Genomic DNA, 19980 nt, shown 5'->3' on the forward strand with positions numbered 1-19980 from the left:
AAATTATATTTTTTTTTAAAGCAGTTTACATTTATTTGTAATAAATAAAAATGCAATATAGTATAATTTTTAATACATAAAATTGTCAAAAAACTGAGGTTTGTGCTGGTTTGCTTTGAGGTTTGCTGCATACTTGTGTCACAAATGATAAATTACAGTTACTGCATTATTATTACTGCTAAAAGGTTTTGAAATATGAAAACTACATTCTTAGACCTTTCCAACAATATATAGTTTGTCGTGATAGATTAACATTTACATAGAACATATTGAAATAAACGTAGGTGTCCCGCTCACAGGACAGCGCCAATTTACGGGTTAAACTAGTAAATTATAAATTATTGAGTGACCCCTCCCCTTTTAGCAATAAAGGATTAAACCACTTTCATAAAAAATTTGATAATTTACTCACTCCCATTTCATCCAAGATGTTTATGTCTTTCTTGGTTCAGTCGAGATGATAATACGTTTTTTGAGGAAAACATTCCAGGATTTTTTTTACTTTATTGGACCTCAACATTTTACAGTTTCAATACAGTTTAAAATTGCAATTTCAAAGGGCTCTAAATCATCCCAACTGAGACATAAGGGTCTTATCTAGTGAAATGATTGTCATTTTCGCTAAGAAAAATAATATGTGTACTTTTAAACCACAACTTCTCGTCTTGCACTAGGCGTGTGATGTGCCAGCACGACCGTATTACGTTAATACGTTCAAAGGTGTTACATATGTGAAATGCACACTTGCGGATCATTTAAAACAATAAACTGACACAAAGACATTAACTAGTATCATTCGACATACAACAATGTTGGAACAGTCCTCTTTCTCCATACTTGTAAACCCTGGAGCAGTAGTTTCGCATACGTCATGCTTAAACTTTCAATGTAATTACTTAATACATAAGGTCACGCAGGCGCGTCACACGGTTAGTGCAAGTTTTGCTAGGTAAAACCCTTTATTCCTTGGCTGGGATCGTTTAGAGCCCGATGAAGCTGTGTTGAAAATGCAATTTTAAAATGCATTCAAACTGTGAAGTGTTGAGGTCTATTAAATGAAGAAAAATCCTGGAATAAAAAAAATGTAATTTCTTCTCAACTGAACAAAGAAAGACATAAACATCTTGGATGACATGGGGGTGAGTAAATTATCAGGATTTTTCATGAAAAATATTCCTTTAAATTTACTTCACAGCCTGGAATCTTTTTCTATTAAAAAAAAAAATTATAAATTTGACAATCAGAATCAAAATGCTTCTAAATGTAATTTTTTTCTCAACGTTTGGAGTACACTCAGTTATAAATATCATTAAGGCTAACATATTCATACTAAAAGGCATAAACTTAAATTTTAATTTTATTGGGACTTTTAAATAGTAATGCGTTAATTAACGTATTCATTGCATCATCGCGTCGTATTTGTAGTTGCTAAGTGTTGGCAGGTTGCTTCTGCTGCTTTATTTTCATATGGAAATGAATACGGACGTAAGTTAAAACCAGCGGTTATGCTGTTATTTCAGCTTTATTTACATTATATCCAGGTAAACGATCTTTTGGAGAGACATTATTTAACATTTCGCTCACTTTAAAAAGTCAACAACCCGCAAAATCAAGTACAGCGCGAGCGTTTTCCTGCTACGTCAAACTATGGGTGGGGGCACGCGCGCGCATGCGCACATAAACCAGAAAAACTGACGCGAAAACCGTCTCCTGTCAGAACGAATGAAGAAATATTGGTCGAAAGATAACGAAACAGTTAAATATAGTGATGCATGTTGTCATAATATAAGGTAAGTTGTCAAAATGTAACATGGTTAGCGACCTGTTATAAGCTTTTAATTAAAGTGTAAACAGTAAAAACATTAAAAACATGCTGTTCATAAAAATGATTCGTATAACCACCTCCATCGTTGTGGACAACAAATATCTTTGTCCTGAGAACAAAGTAAAATCTTAAATCTATTGTAGAGTGTATTAGTGGCTTTTAATATGTTTAACTACTTATCTAACAGCTTTAGCAATAATAATGTGTTATAGGAATATATAGATCAAATTGACAGAATTATTATTTTAATTTAGGCATTTATGTAAACAAACAGTTTGTTTTTGTGTAACCTTTGACACAAACCATATATGTTGTATTTCCAACTTGTGACAACTTCTCTGTGTGACATCCTGTCCCAGTTTTTGGCTTTTAGACAGTTTTATACTCCAGTCATTTATCGCATTGTTTATCTTATCTGTTTTTATATTAGCCTGCAGGGATCAAAAGAATTAAGATACATTTACATTGCATTAGAAAGAAACTAAAGGTACTTGCGTATGACATTTATATCATATCAAATGGTGCTGATTATACACGGCAGTATGAGTTATTGCTTTATTGAATCTCGCACCTGGCAGGCATTTATCAGACACGTTCATCAGGCAGGTGATACACAAACTGTCTCATCTGCAGAGGGTCAAGCTTGTTAAAGGAGGGAAAACAAGTAAAACAAGTCTGTTCTTCTTTTTAGCTGGTAATCCCCCTTTACTTTCATAAGCAGACTCGTTCAGCCTCAATATGCCACTTGATGGGTTTCCTCTCTAGCAGATATGACAGAACCCAGTGGGGGATTGAAGCCCATGGTTCGTCTAAGACAGTGGCCTGTCAAAACTCTTTAATAGTTGCCCCTTCTACCCCAGCCTGTTGACCTCGATCCTTGCATTCATTTACCCTCCTAAAGACTTAATAGTGGTCTGCCCAAAAACTCTAAATACCAGCTATAGAGAGATATAAAAAGTTTAAATAAAACTGGACATGGTAGAGGAAGAAGTTGACACATGTCTTATACAGTATAATTGTAGGATATAAGATACTTTTGAACAGAAGCCTGTTGTGTCTTACATTCCTACTGCTCTAAGAAAGGATTTGATAATTTTTTACACATTGTTTTGTGTTATGCTATTTATGTGTTATTTTTTAAACATTATGTGTTGATTTTGTGTTCAAATAAATAAAAGAGACAACAGAAGATGTGTTAAAACAACACAAAATGTGTTGTTCCAAAAATAACACAGAGATGTGTCTAGTTAAGGACAATACATTAAATGTGTTGTTTTAAAACAACCGTTTTAAGAGTATTAAAAGTGTGTGTGTTCACACCTGTCGCATAGTTGGAAACTTGAACATTTTGAGTTAACTCGCCTCAATTGGCGTCATTCGCACATGAAATTCAGACGCGAATACCCTCAATTTGACGGCTTTAGCTAGCTTGTAATCTCAGTATGTATGTGTGTGTGTGTGTGTGTGTGTGTGTGTGTGTGTGTGTGTGTATATATATATATATTATATAGTAAAGAGCGTTTTTTACAACTTACCAGACCTCCCCACTCACTTTCTTACTTTCTTTAAAGCAAGACCCATTTTATTTCTGTTTCTATAAAAGTACGAAGATGTGTTGTACAGCTCCGGGTGTCTACATACAGCGATTAGGATTTTGTCCTTCATTGTTGTTTCGTACATCTGTCTCAGCTCGCTACGTCGTAATCACACTATTGCTAGAGGAAGCTCCTGATTGGGTAATGTGGTGCTAATATCTGTCAAAGTTCAGATTTTTCAACTCAAATGCTCAAAATGCTTAATTGCGCCGTGTCATTCGCGCTGCCATTCGTGCGAAACGCACCGCTGGATGTCTATCACATTTTTTCATTGACTTAAAGGCGGAGTCCATGATGTTTGAAAGCCAATGTTGATATTTGAAATCACCTAAACAAACACGCCCCTACACCAATAGAATCTGGACCTTCTGTTGGTAGACCCGCCCCACACATACGCAAACCGGCATTTGATTTGATTTGATTGGCTATAAGTGTGTTTTGGTAGTCGGCCCGTCTCCTTTTCCAACGCGTTTTTCAAACATCGTGGACTCCGCCTTTAACATGTAAATCACTCGCACTTAAAGGTCCCGTTCTTTCTGTGTTTTTGAAGCTTTGATTGTGTTTACAGTGCGCAATATAACATCTGTTCATGTTTCACGTGTAAAACAAATTAGGTATTATTCACACAATTTACTTATCTCTATACCGTTGTTTTTACTGTCCTAAAAACGGGCTGATGTCTTCCTTGTTCTATGAAGTCCCTCCTTCAGAAATACGTATCGAGTTCTGATTGTGTAGTTTGTTTAGTGTGTTGTGATAGCAGCTTAGCTTGCCATTGGCTTAGCTGGCGACTGACGTATTTCTGTGGGCGGAGGTTAGTCAAAGAACTGTTCTAGTGACATCATTAAAGCAGGAAGTAGAGGGCTGTAGTCCAAACCGGCTTTGAAAGGCGAATTTTGTTAAAGAAAATATATCGCCTGGCAGTGAACTTTGATCTTTATCATTTTACAGGTATAAAACAGCACGTGAAAATACCCAGATGACGTATTACTTCCAGCTAGATTTTTAAAGGTGCAGTGTGTAAATTTTAGCGGCATCTAGTGGTGAGGTTGTGAATTGCAACCAATGGCTCAGTCCACTGCTCAACTCTTGCTTTTGAAACACATAGAGAAGCTACGGTAGCCGCCACCAGACAAACATGTCATCGTTGGAGACAACTTAGTACAAAAGTTTGTTTGTTAAGGGCTTCTTTAGAAACATGGCTGCACAAAATGGCGGCTTCCATGTAAGGGGACCCTCTGTGTATGTGGATAAAAACATCTCATTCTAAGGTAATAAACACATAATGGTTCGTTATGAAAGGTCTTTATACACCGCTGATAATTTAGTTTTGTATATTATTTTGCATTTCTGTCAAGAGATCCTTCTAAAAATTACACACTGCACCTTTAAGTGTGCATTCGATGGAAGTCTATCCCGTGTGATGTGAGCTGAGGAGCCGCCAGTAAAAAAAAAACAGAAATCTACTAAATAAGCGTCTCTTTAAGGGATTTATGTACCAAAAATGTGTTTAATTGTACTTGTTAAACAACTCATAAGTAAATTAAGTTCTGATTACATCATAGGTCACATGACAATGCATACATGGTGGATGCAGTATGTCCGAAATGTATTCATACTGCACCTCACATACTGTAAAGAAGTTTTAATGATAAAGCAGCGTTTCTTTTTTGGACCAAGTTTTTGCCCATTCATTGTTTGACTGGCCATGTGGAAAACAAACAGTCCCCATGCCACCTTTTGTGTGCTAATAATCATTATAGTCAGCGATAAATGGTTCAGACGCAAGTTATCTAGTCATCTGGTCTGCCAGTCTGTTTACGGCGATGGCAGCCTTTGAACCGTGCATGAAAAGAATAATTGCTGAAGTGCATCTCTGCTTGAGGGCCCATTGGCACAAGGTTACGCAGACAGAAGATATAAGTGTCAGAAGGGTGATGCACACTACTCTAAAGTGCTGGTAAACAAATGTAAAATAAACACAAGTTCAGTGTCTCTCTCCCTCCGCTGCACCCTAGCCCCACCCCTGAGTAAAGATACAAGGACCCCTTTTATTCCAGAACAAATGTCTGCCCCTCAGTACAGTTTGGAGCAACAAAGGGAATCAAAGCTGGTGCGTATGAATGGCCGTGAGGTTCTGGCACGGTTGGCGGGCTGCTGGAGCGTGCGGCCACGGTCCGAAACAGATGGCAGATGAGGGGAAGGTGGAGCAGACACCAGACCGGCCAAGCACCCCCTGTTGGTGGATGGTCCAGTTTGGTTTGGTCACAGGAGGTGGTGACTCTTCAGAGTGGCCAGTGACCAAAGACACTTCGTGTTGTGAAGCGTGATAAAAACTGATAAGGGGTTGAACTTGGGCTTGTGGCAGATGAGCAGATGCTTGGCAGGGTCCACAGAGTTAACGAGGGGCACGCGCTGGCCTCACATCATGCCGGGCGACTTTCAAACAAAAACAACATCGGAAAAGTTTGAAGGTGCTCAATTAGTTGGAAGTAAGGTCCTTCTGTCCACTCAATGGAGTCCCAGATTGGACCTTAATTGGACCTCATAATATTACAAAAAACACACCATGTTAGTGTGTGGATTTTGTTAACAAGTTCTGGAGGCAACCGCAATGTTTTTGTTGAAGTACTTTGAACAATGTAATGTCATTATACTTCACTCTATTATTAAAATGACTACATTATTTTATTTCTAGATGCTTCATGACTAAAATAATCAAATACCAAAAGTTATTACTTTGTCTGTAAGGAGTGCTTATATGGTACATTTGCGCACTAAGGACTGTCGTTGCTTTTGTAAAGACCAGTCTGTGCTGTACATTGTGTTTTACAGAATAGAAAATGACTCATGCGAGCAAATGATGACAGAATTCAACTTTTGCATATACTTATCCCTTTGACAAATGGTTCATCACCCAAAATGGATGACAGCATAACAAAAACTTCAACTCCCTAAAAAATTCTTACATGCTTAACAATTATCCCCAACAAACAGCAAGTTTGCAAACCTGGCTGATCCGCATCAGCCTGTTATCTTTTTGCCCCGAGTGCTCTTTTGAAGCCGAGCTCTTTTAGACAATGGAGGGATCTGTGCCGAAGCTCAGGAGTGAATTGAAACGGGCAGCTTCACATGACTACCTCTCCGGGGTCATCCGACGTGGATGCGTTCGGTTATGGAGGGTGACATTCCTCGTGGATCATGTTTCCAGGTGAGGAATGATTTTCACCCCACCTCCAACGACTGCCACAGAGGTCAAACACATCCTTGTTGCATCCCCAGCACGTGGACGATTATGCAATATTTGCATGTGAGTGAGATCATTGTGGACACCTTTTAACCTTTTCAACAGGCTAAACTCGAGAGGCTCTGGACTGCGAGGAATCGTGTTAGCCCTGGAGTCGCTTTATAAAGATTTTGATTTATTCAGGACCTTATACAGTATAGGTTGACATGACAGTGCATGATGAGGTTGGCTTTTGTGCTAAGGACAGCTGTGTTAGCAAGCCCGTCTAAATTATGGCGGTTTTAATCATTCTTTTGTAAGAGATTGACATGAATGTTGGACAGTTGTATAGTGTACTGCTCGAAGACGTACAAGTATATGTTGAATATGTAATTCAATTTGGGTTTGAAAATGAGGGCAACGTTTCATTATTCTCAACCTTGTCCATTCACAGAAACAAAAGCTCATCTGAGCATGGGGCTAGTTTGAATAATTTTGACAGGCCCTTTTAATGGGCACGTTGTCTCTGGGCTACCAAACAGATCACTATTGTTTAACAATATCTGTCCTGGCCGTCGCATTGTCCCTTGACATATGAGTGGCATGCGGCCCCCTTTCGCAGACTGTGTCCGCACGTACAGACACACTCGCGAACCCAGCAGAGTACAGCTGCCCAAAAAGACGCACACCGCGGGATGCCCCTCTTTAGCAATTGCTGACATCACGTGTGTGTGTGTGTCACATGCCACCTATGGACCAACACAACCTGTTGATCGCAGCCACTGAGCCAGAAGTAATCCGACAGAGCGCGGGTCTGGAAATTAAAATGACAATTCGAATTGTGTTAGGGAAAGCGGGAAACTCCGGCCTGTGAATTGTCTCTCACAGTGTGCGCTTGAGGTGAAACCCGAGAGTAAATGAATGTTTACCGTGGGCTTTGTAACTGGATTGAACCACCATGATCTGGTCTGTGTGAGAGATTATATTAACTTTGGCATTGGTTTTTCTTGGGCTTGAGTTTGGCATACGTGTGATAGTGAGTCAGCGCAGAATGTGAACTGTATTTGGGAATGTGGATAGACTTTAGTGAAGATCCATATTGATTAACCACATCAGGTTAACTGTTTCTCAGTACCATAAAACTTATGTTGGAGTTGGGACACCTGCTTTTTATATAAGAAGGCAAAACATTTGTATTTTTAAAAATTACTTTACATTTCTCGTTCGAAATATAAAATTTTATTTCTGGGTACACCTCTGTTTGGTTGGTTGAACTTCTTCGTTTTTTTGCTTAATTATGCAGTTTACAGTATATCAAATTCGGTATTATTATTATTATGAATGATAAAAGTGCACTAGTATGTAACTTTCTGTAATCTTAAACTCATAATGGATGAAATATGGAAAGAGGCTTGTTTTAATATAGCTTAATTTTATATTATGGAACCTTGAAAAACTTTTGGTAACACTTTACTTAAAGGGGTGTTCATAAAACTGACATGACACCTTCATAATCATGACATGAAGGAGATTTAATGCACGTTTATGACAACTGTCATTAAGAGTCATTCGCTCAATTATGTCATTTTTAATGAAAAGATGACATTGTTTGGGATGCCTTTGTTATGACAACTTGACATAAACCAATACATCATAACCCGTCATGATAATTTGACATTACCAAGACAACATAACTTGTCATAAATCTGTCATAAACATGACATTGAACTACCTAGTTTTAGCTTTAATATGTACCATTGTAGTTGAGGTCAAGAAAAATATTCATGACTAGGCATGGGCCGGTATAAGATTCTGGCGGTATGATAACCTTTAGCAAAAATACCACGGTTTCACGGTGTTACGGTATTGCCATTGCAACACTAAAATGTGTTATTTTTTAAATGCCAGTTAAATTTAAAGCCTTTAAATTATAATATACTTTTAAAAAACATATAATATTTTGTAATGTATATTAAATGTAAACATCAAATCAATCACAAGACTTAATGATTTAATGAATTTTGTATAAACACAGCTCATACCTTGGAGACGGTATCACAGAATATTTCAGTGGTTTTGAAACCTTGACTGTTTAAAACCTCGGTATACCTTGAAGCCGGTAATCGGCCCATGCCTATTCATGACGCTGTTATAAAACAACTTGACAGAGTATTAACACAGACATTTGACAATGACAATTTGTATTACTGGTAAAAAGTGGTCAGAAAAATATTCATGACACAAATATAATGGCCTCATGACAGCCAATGTCAAAACCAACCATATGACAATTTAATGTAATTTTAACCCATAAAGCTAGATAGTGTCTTAAGTTTGATCATTAATATGCTATGTCATTGTTATGACAGATTTATGACAAGTCATGATGTATTGGTCTATGTCAAGTTGTCATAACAAAAGACATCTCAAACAATGTCATCTTTGCATTAAAAATGACATAATTGAGTGAATGTCACTTAATGACAGTTGTCATAAATGTGCATAAAACCTCCGTCACTTATAATGTCATGATAATTAAAGTGTCAATTCAGTCTTATGCACACCCCTTCAATTTAAGTGTTACCAAAAGGTTTTTTGTAAATTTTAATTTATTCGATAGGTCATGAATGACATTTGTAATTTGCATAACAAAGCTAAGAAAATGAAAGTGGTGTATTTAACATTAATCAAAGAGGATGCATCTATTTTATGTTAACTTGTTCTAACCAATGTTAGGTAAAATTGTTTGACCCACGTCTCAAGAATCAGTGTTGCGTCAATAAAAGATTTTCCTCACACAGTGTAATAAATTTCCATACGTGCTCATAAAGAATTTCCTACAACTTATAAATCTAATTATAAAGTTGTAAATGCAGGTAACTAAACCTCCACCTGCAACAAAGACAAAGAGTTTTGAATATACTACTTTACAACTTCTACCTGTAAGCGCTAACCATCTGTCCTTTAGTACATACTAAACAGCGGAAGTATTTAAGACATGCTCGTTGAACAAATAAAGGCTTGGAAGAGGATAATCCATTTAAACAGTCTGTAGGATTTTCAGTTAAGGGCAATGTGACAGAATGTGTTAAAAGTTTAATTAGTCTAATATAGTTAATTCTTCTAAAATGTAATGTAATGTAACTATTTACATTTTTAAATAAAATATAAACTACATTCAAAACATTTCTGTCCCAAGAACACGGTATGGGTTCATGTGCGTACATTATACTATATATAGGCAGTTTTAGGAATTAAACAGGTCCTTGTTTTAAGAGTCAGTGTTATGGTGTTACAGTCTTAAGTGATGCACCATAAAAAATATATTTGCAACAGCTGCAGTAAAACTGCAATTTAAGAACCGGAGCACAATTTATTTTTAATTGGTTTGCCTGTATACTGATAATGCCTAAAATGCTATTTTCAGCCGAAAATATTTGGTTGATTTGCTACATGTATTTTGGTTTAGTGTATGTGTATAAAGTGCGAATAAAGCAATAAAAAAATTAATAACTGTACCATGTTTAATTTATTATTATTATTTTTTATGCCATCACAATGACTTTTGCTGTCTAAAAAAATCTCTAAATATAGCTCCATTAAGAAAAACACTAAACAGTTTTTTCATGTTTATTGATTTTTTAACAGGACAGGAAACAATCATTTCAATCACGGCCGGACACGTCACCAGTCTGAGCTGTTTTGGGACCAACTCCCTGTGTCTACATGGTTAGGGTAAGTTTAGGTCATGACCTTTGACCTCAAGCCTTTCCTGCTCAGGGTCAGTGGTTCTCATGACTGTCCTCTCTTTGAGGCCCCAGGATGCATTGCTCTCATTTGCTCATGCACTGCCGCTTCTCACTGAGCCTGCAGGAGATCCAGCGATCACAGGAAACCTCGAGGTGATCTTTCTCAGTATGCTGGTCTTTTACGCGAGACAAAAATATTGTTGGCTTTAATTTAGATTGTTTTGTTATTCAATTATTGTGGTATCTTGTGACTCTTTAATTAATGTATTTATAATCTGTGTTTATAATTGTCCCTGTTGGAGGCGTGATGTATTGGTTAGCCCATATTCTTCTTGTGTCATGTTGAGCACATTATGTGTATGTGGGTTTGAATCCGACCTGGGTCATTTCCCAATGTCATTCCCACTTTATATCATTTGTGCTATGCTCATTGGATGCTGCTCATAGTGTGATCTATAGCTTAGTGGTTAGTGCATGTGTTGCTCTACGTTGAGCTTTGGTACTCAAGTGGTTTTTACTACATTCACTGCAATTTTTTTTGGTGTAAATTCACAATAAACAATTTGATAAATTGTGCATGACTTTCACAGTAAGGATTACAGCAATATACTGTCAAATCAACCTGATCTCACGAATTTCCGTGGCATAGTCACGGAATTTTGTGCTCATTTTTCCACGGCATTCTCACGGATCTCCGCATTTTTCCGTGGCCCTGCTACGGACTGTCTTTTTCCGTGGCATTCTCACGGATTGGTTACTCAACTGTTTTGTCCTATTTTCTTACCATTTTTGCTTCGGTTTATGGTTAGATTTACATGAAATGACATCCCTACCCAAACCCAACTTTAACCCCAACGCCAGGCAACAATTGTTTAAAGTTTAGAAAATATAAAAGAATAAATCAGAAAAAATAGTATAAGCCAATATTTAAAGTGACATACTAACGCAAACACCAAATCTAACCCTAAACCGAAGCGAAAATCGTTTGAAAATAGGAAAAAGCAGTTGAGTAACCAATCCGTGAGAATGCCACGGAAAAAGACAGTCCGTAGCAGGGCCACGGAAAAATGCGGAGATCCGTGAGAATGCCACGGAAAAATGAGCACAAAATTCCGTGACTATCCCACGGAACTTTGTGAGATCATGTTGGTCAAATACTCACCGCAATTTACTGTAATTTTATATCTGTAATATTACAATGCATTGTTGTAAAATCTCAACTGTATACTGTAACTTCACAGCTTCAATGACAAATTAATTACTGTGATATTACAATACATTACTGGGAAATTAAAATCTTTTGCTGTACTTCAGTACAACAAGGCCCTTTACTTTTACAGTGTGTACTGTGAAAGTAATGTACAAGTGTGGTTTCTAGACTGTTCTGGGCCAGTACAATAATATACTGTAGTAATATTGGTGGTAATGTACTAGTCAGCACCACCAGTCGATTAGATTCAGTCTTTATTTACTGTTAGGATTCAGCAGATGCTTTACCCATAAATCCCTAACAGTAAAGTATGAAAAATTGTGATAGTAAGATACTTGCTTAAGTATAAAAATAAAGAGTTTAAAGATGCCCTATGGATTTTTGACAAGTGTTTACTCCAAATAATAATAGTAGCGTACAGTATTTTGATTATAAATGTCTGTGGTTGAGGATTTGCTTAAATTGGTATAGCATTGCATTAGCAGTGCAAAGGTCATGTGTTCGGTTCCCAGGAACCATGCTGATAAAATGCACAGTGTACCTTGAATGCCCTGTATGTCGCACTGGATAAAATGCACAAATGTAATATATAAATGTAAATATTTATGACCTTTAACTTTTCTAGCTTAATCCTTACTGTCATGTTACAATGGCAGCTTTATAGAAACCTTTATAAGTTGAATCAAAGTTAAATTTTTCATTGCCATTGTTTATAACAAAAGGTTATTAATTAAGTTTTAAAAATATGTGGTGTCAGCATGTAGATTTAGCGTATGTTATAGCCAAACTATAATTGGTCATAAAGTGACCAATCTGGTCCCTTGCATGCAACGGGTTCATTCGACCATATAATATCATATGCATGTCAAACATTAATCTACCAGAACTCTCAATATAGACCGTTAACAGGCCATGTATTACTTTACGGCTGCTGTAAGAGCAGGCCTACAATTACACTGCCTTTTGCCGGCTCGTCTTTGGACGTATTTTCTTTGCCAAAGGACAGCTGATGCGTTTTTGATGATAAGGTATATATCACACAGTTGCATTGTGAGGCTTGAAGCTCTCCACCTCCGCCTTTCATCTGGGATCAGAGGGCCTGGCTCTCGTATCTCTGGCCCAGCCCAGGCTGAGAAGAGGGGTGGTGTGTGATTATCAGGTTCTGCACATGAACAGCTGGCCATGTGGACCACTTAATACTAAACATGAGAGGGGTGGAATATCGCCACCCTCTCAATTAGACTCCTTTCATTTCCCTTTGCCTTTATGATTGGTCAGTGGAAAGAACATAATGTAGAAATGGGCAGGTATTGTATGATGCACTTCTTCATTTGATTCCTATTGTGCTGTTGGAGGGATTCTCACGGATAGTCTAATTACACGATTTGTCATTTAGTTTTACATTTAATTCTTTTAAGAAGGTAAATAATATCATAACAATCAAAAATGGTAGGATCTTAAAGAGTAAAGAAAGGGAAGATCTGTTGTACCATTCTGTCTGTGTTTAGCCCCTACGGCTTTTTAAAAAGGCTGCAATGAAAGAAACTAGCATTTGAAATGTATTATGTTGTGCTAAACCCGTATAACTTGCTGTTTTCTGGCATAATCTTAGTGAATGTCAACCCCAGTCCCTTTTCGCATTATGTGCCAACATTCCTCAAAAGGTCTCCTATTGTGTTTCACAGAAGAGACAAAGTCTTTTGGGTTTGGAGTGACTTGAGTGAGTAAATGATGGCAGAAATTTTTTTAGAGCGAGACTCTCAACACTTTGTTCAGCATCGATTATTGTGTAATACTGTCATAATGCTATCCAGCCATTCAACACAGCTGTTTTGAAGGATAATGGGTTTAAAATGCATTGAGCAGACCCAAAAAGCTCTCCATGAATGCTTATTTCACAAGCTATGTGGGCGTTTCTTGAATGTGCAACAAAAAAGGGTCAAAGAGAGGAAGATTGAAAATGGTTATTAACAGACATTATTAGTAAACCTCAGGAAAAAATATATACTGTAAACCCATTTTAGAGGCTTTCCTATGTTTTAGACCCAATCTGTTTTGTAGTTATAAACAACCTTGTTCATGTTTTCCTTTGTCTTTGGAGTGTTAAAAGCTGTTTGTGCATAATATATAGAAGATCCGGAAAGTCGCAAAGATCTCAAGTTTTAAACCCAAACAGATATTCTTTCTTAAATTGAAGACTCATCCATGCCTTCCTAAAACGCCTCCTTCAAATTCGCCCTCACATATCTACATCACTGTGTGGGAAGATTTGCATAACACCGGCCAGATGTATATGCATGAAAGGAGTAACTTTCATTGCCGACATCACCATGTCATGGAGACTCTGTGCTTTGGGAGCTCATATTCCATTGAGGTATCGGCCAATCACAACTCACTGGATAGCTGACCAATCAGAGCACATCGCGCTTTTCAGAACGATGAGCTTTGTAAAATTTAAGGTGCAACCTTCCGATCTTTATTGTGAAGCCAACAATGAAGTGAGTGCAGTTCAACGACTGGCCACTAGAGACTGGCTCCAAAAAGAAATCAATTCCCATAGACCCCCATGTTAAAGTGCCCGACTTTACAGCAGAAATAAATATGTTTACAGCCTGGTAGAAAAATAGTTTTGGGACTATATGGGTGGGTGATTCTCATGAAACCATTGAAACACCACGGCACTAATGATTTTAGCTTTAAAATGTGTAATATAGTAACATTAAAAAGCATCAGAATTAACACAATACTGTGTTCTACCTTGCACAATGTGTGATTTCAACATAAGAATTTATAATTGTAAATTTGATCTCATTTCTGCTGAAATTCTCATTACCGCAATGTGTCCGGCTGTTTTTGAACATGCGTTATGTTGTAATTTAATCAAATTAACACAAAAATATTAAGAAAAAAAATAAATGGATGTTTTGCTAGACTACTTTAGATGACAGAAAAAATATTTACTGAATATTCATGTATAATAATAATGAAGAAAAATTAGGAAAATGATGTGTTCATGCCTGATGTTCTCATCCTCCGCAACACTTTTTGAGAACAGTTTAAGCACACATACAGAATTGTAATAAAGTTTGATTTTGAGTGACCAAGCACATGGACCAGTTACTTCAAGATGGCTACCAGGTAAGATCATTTTTTTACAGTTAATTTGAAATATTGTCTTGTCAGAATGCTTACACGGCATTTTGATTATCATTACCGCAACAGATGCTTATTAAATGTTAATTTAATTAATAGAAGCATAATACTTTGATTTTAAATGCATGTGCAGAATCTCCAAATTATGTTCTTTCAGGTTTGTCATGTCATTTTGAAAATATGTCAGTGTTGATGTTTTCTGACTGTTGCGGTAATGAGATTTTTTAGGACTAATTTTTTAAATTATGTTACAAAAAGTGTTAAATGATAAGTAAAAGTTTTTAAATTAATGTTCCCATTTACTCCAAACTTTGTTTTTCAATGTCTGCTGGGAAAAAAAGTAAATTTAAGCAATTTTAACATTTTCATGCTTGACATTTTTAAAACCAAGTTTTCGTGAGAATCACCCATATAGCTAATTTTGCCCTTCATGATAACTCTAAGTGGGGTGAATTTTTTTTGTAACTCATCCGTTTAAATTACATTAAGCCTTAAAGTTTTGCATAATTAAGGCGTCGCCAGTTAAGTGACAGGCGAACTGCCACTGCTGTCACTACCGTTGAGCTAGGCGGGCGTGGTTTCAGCAACTTCACCCACGTCTCGCCTCTTTACCCATGTTTGGATATCAGCGAGTGATGCGCGGTGACGCAATGCTACGATGGCAACGGCAGGCCTCGCCAACTATTGGCTTTAAAAAAGCTCTTCACAAACCTATGGGTGATATCACGGACACTACGTCCATATTTTGTACAGTCTATGGTAAAAATCGACACATTTCAGAAAGAGCATAGATGAGCAAAAATAATGTCCGGTATGTGGAAACACATTGCATTACACCAAAAACACAAAATAATGTTTTTGTTAGCAACGTCATATGACCTCTTAAAAATTTTATTTCTTTCATTTTAAAAGTCTGAGGAAGATACAAAAAACATATAGCTTGAGAAGGAACATTTTAGGAATCTTTATTTGTAAGAGTGTGGAAAGTTACCTACCTCTTATCATATTTAACGTACAAAGACCCCAGCTTTGGTTTGTCTTTTTTTCCGATTTCTACCAGCTATTTTGGGGTTAGGAAAAAATATAGTAACTGAATATTTTTTGTAAACATCAAGCACTGTAATGGTTTTGTTTGGTAAATGGTAAATGTTTGTGGACAACAGGTTCCAGATACACAGAATTAAGCATTATGGTGCAAAAAAGTGATGTCCACGTATTTGGACATCCAAGGGGCCTTTTCCCAAAAGCATCAATGCTAACTAAGTTAGCAACTTTGTTGGTTGCAGTGCAATTTCCTATTGCCAACCAACTAAGTTGCTAACAGGCTAACAGGTTAGCAACGATGCTTTTGGGAAACGCACCCCAGGTCTTAGGAGGTTAAGATTTGAGTTTTGGATCTCTTCCTTTTGGCTCACCACTGTGTTACATACATGCCGCCAAGAACCAGGTCAGTTAGTTATCTGCGTCGCCAGAAATCTATGAAATCTCACAAAGCATTGCTTTTTTTCCCCAAGAGATATTATGCAAACACCAGCTGAGCTGACAGAACCCTTTCTCTCCAAAAACAAAGCTTGACTTTGCCCATTTGTTAGTCAGGTCCTTGTCTGGTTATTAGGAGGTTAATTTTCAAACCTGGGAAAAATAAGGCAAAACAAGGTTACTGTTGGTTGCTGTATCTATAATATGGGATCAAACAAGCTGTGTACATTAACCCTAAGCCCGAACAGGCTCGGTGTGAAGGGATTGCAGTCGTCTGAAGCCATGTGAGGAGTGTGAAGCCATGAGAATGGCGGGACTTTTAATCATTGACTACAGGAATGTCTTTTTTAAAACCACATTGTGATTGTCAGGGCTCCACAGTTCAGTGTATTTCTCACCTGGCCAGTGAATTCTTGCTTGGACAAACATGGTTTGAGCTTTTCTCATCGTAAGCACTTTGCACTTTAATCGAGTCGCTCCCTCTCACATGCTCCAATGCCTTAACATGAGCACCAGCAATGGGCAGTTTTTAGACATTCACCGGCCATTTCACGTGACCGAATGGTTTTTAGAGAGATGAGCAGAAATGTGTAAAGATTTTGTTGTCTGAACTTTTGTTTTGATAGAAATAGGAACTAACTATTTCACAGCAGGGTCGCACAATACAGTATAATGAAAGTCCCGAAAATATAACAGAGGTGCATATTGCAATAATTTGTAAATTTGTAAACTGAATACTTTTAATGCTTTTAGCAAAGAGACTGGCACACAAATGAGTGTGAATGATGAGTGCAAAATGATCAATTATCAGAAAATGTAAAACGTGCAGTGGCAGCCGGTGACTTCCTTTTTAAGTGCGCACAATACGAAGCTCTTCAAAACATGTATTTAGCCCATCATGTGTGTTGCTCATGATGTCAAAATATGTGTTTGGCACATCATGTGAACCTATGTGCTGCAGATGCCTCGAAGGGGTTTGTGATAAAAGAGGCGCTCACGTTTGCCAGATACTCGCTTAATCTCATGTGTAATCAGAGTTTAGTGTTAAGTTAGTGTCTTGTATTTTGTGAATACGAGGGTCTGTTTTTTCATAAACCATTTCGACGTTTTTGCAGCAGGCACGTATTTTGACATGACGCATGATGCACATATAGGTTAGGATGCATAATGATTAAGGCATAAGAAAAAAATTTGTTTGGTTCCGGTTTCCGACCGACCCTGCCAATTTATGTGCGACCCAAATTTATTGTATGAGCTTGGGGAAGAAATAATACACATTAAATAAATGCACAAAAACTTTGAGGCGAACTATAATTTACCTTTTAGTACAGCACCGTTTTTGTAAAGCACGCGATGCAACGTCCTCTACCAATGCTAAAAACAAGGCAGCTATACGGTCGTTAACACAATCGTTCACACATCGTTGTCGTCACTTACAAAAGCACTGGTAACTTTTGGTGTGCATTCGAGATGCTTTTTCGTGCACAGCAACGTAATCTTTTGCGCCCGCCGAAAGTTGTAACTTACAGACCAAAAAAGACGAGCTGAACAACGATATGCAAGTGGGCTTTTCTCTTCCAGAGAGGACAAACCAAGGCTCATTTTTGCGGTCAGAAAGTGAATTATAATATTTGAATTTATGGTACTATGACCAGGGCTTGACATTAACACCCGCCAAATGCGGGTAGATTTCGGCCGTGGCGGGTAAGACAGCCAAGCCCACTAGCCACTTTGCCAGGTTGAATATAATTTTTTAATTGTAGTTTTCTTAAAAGTTATGCGAAATGATAAACAATACGCAATGCGACAACTTCCATGAGCACTCTGCACCCTGCGCAACGCAAAGAGACCGTTTGTTGAGAGACGCGCACGCGATCAGCGGGGCGTTGCGGACCAAAGCGTCACCTTCCAGACAGCGCGCAAGAGCTGATGGATTTGCGAATGCACAAGAGGACGCAGTCTGAGCGCATACACACTTCGGGAAAGATAAAACAATTGCATGGAAGTGATTGATTAGATATAAATTGCGTGCAAACTCTCAGGGCAAGAGCGAAGAGAAATTCAGCGCATACCTGAATGCACACGAAATCAAAGAAAACCCGCCAGCTGAGAGGTTTGCGCATCATTTTAATGTTACAATAATGCCCTCTCAACATTTGTCATTAAAAAGTCTTAAATCACTTTTATCAGTAACCATGATCAAGCTTATAAAATACAAATGCATAAACTAGCTGACAGTAAAATTAATGTACATTTCTTGACAGTATTTACTGCTGTTGTTAATAAATATTTAAAGTGGTTGTCGATGGTTTTTGTGTTTATCTTTTCAGTTTAGAATTAGTGTTTCTTCTATACCCCTGCTCTACTTTTAATATATTCATTCAAAGTTAATCTATTTATGCCTTACTTACTAGCATGTTTTTCATGCACCTAAATATATGATATGATCTATACTGATATACCAGCTATATACCAGCTAATAAATGTTGTCTTAATTTGGGTAGTCAGACTGCATTTGAAATTCAGTCTGCATCTAATTTAGCAAGTAAATTTGCTCGAATTAAAGTCATTTTAGGATGCCAAAGTCAAGTTTAATAATATAAAATTGATTTTACCAGCAACAAAAATTTGGCCGGTGAAAATGCTGAGTGGCTAGTAACTTTGAAAAACTAGCCACTTTGGCTGGTGAGCAAAAAAGTTAATGTCAAATCCTGATTATGACAAAAGAGATTATCCGTGGAGACGTGCTGCGCTGGGTGAGACAAACACGCAATATAGCCAAAGTCACCTCATATATCCGCTATTCAATTTAAAAATGTAACAATTTCCTACCTATCCCTTGCTGCCACTGAAAAAAAATAAATAAAATAAAATAAAATCCCTACCGACCCATCACCTAAACTGACAACCAACCAGACCCAAACTTATTTTTTTTATGCCTAATTGTGATTAATCTATAGCAGAATAAAAGTTTTTGTTTACATCATATATGTGTATGAACTGTGTATAATAATTATGTATATATAAATATGCATACATGTATGTATAATTTTAAGAAAAAATATATATTTATATATTAAGTATTTATACATATAATATAAATTATACACATAGATATACAAATGTATATACACATGTAAACATTTCTTAAATATATACATGCATGTGTGTGCATTTATTTATACAAAGTTATTATACACAGTTCACACACATATATGATGTAAACAAACTTCTAAAGATTAATCACGATTAATCATTAAGCATCCCTGCACCAAACACATATTTTGACATGACGAGCCACACACACAACACTCTGAACACATATTTTGAATTCACGCCGCCACTGAAAATGCTTATGTTTGTTATATAATTTTCAAAAAAAAATTCAAAATGATTTAACAAACTCAAAGTATTATCGCAGTGCGAAATGTTTAGCGCAATTTTCAGCAAGTTATCGCATAGCACATCCTCCCTTCAATACCATGCTTTCTTTAATGTACAGTTGCTTTTATGTATGCATCAAAACATACCCGTATTTTCCGGACAATAAGTCGCACAAATCAAAAATGCGTCAGTCAGACGAAATAACATGTATAAGTCGCAGTGGACTATACGTGGCATTTGTTTATAAAATTATTTCACAAAATCCGCGCCAAAGAACACACATTTCATCTGGAGAGGCAAGTTATTCAACTAAACAATAGCACACAGAACAGCAGGCTTAATAGATGTTCGTACGTAAT

General features: G+C 37.1%; 1 protein-coding gene across 2 annotated transcripts in view; it reads left to right on the forward strand.

Annotated features, from left to right (window-relative positions):
* Nucleotides 1-1649: 1649 nt before the first annotated feature.
* ccnd1 (cyclin D1) overlaps nt 1650-19980 on the forward strand; it is a 176593-nt gene continuing 158262 nt past the window's right edge. Inside the window, exons 1-2 of one of the 2 annotated variants that reach the window (XM_055214385.2) lie at nt 1650-1790; nt 10295-10381. The gene's annotated coding sequence lies outside the window, so the exon portion shown is untranslated. Of the gene's footprint in view, nt 1791-10294; nt 10382-10447; nt 10549-19980 lie in introns of those variants that run through there. The other variant, XM_055214396.2, reaches the window with a different exon arrangement.

This window comes from Misgurnus anguillicaudatus, chromosome 21 (assembly GCF_027580225.2).
Source record: "Misgurnus anguillicaudatus chromosome 21, ASM2758022v2, whole genome shotgun sequence".
Taxonomy (NCBI): Eukaryota; Metazoa; Chordata; class Actinopteri; order Cypriniformes; family Cobitidae; genus Misgurnus; species Misgurnus anguillicaudatus.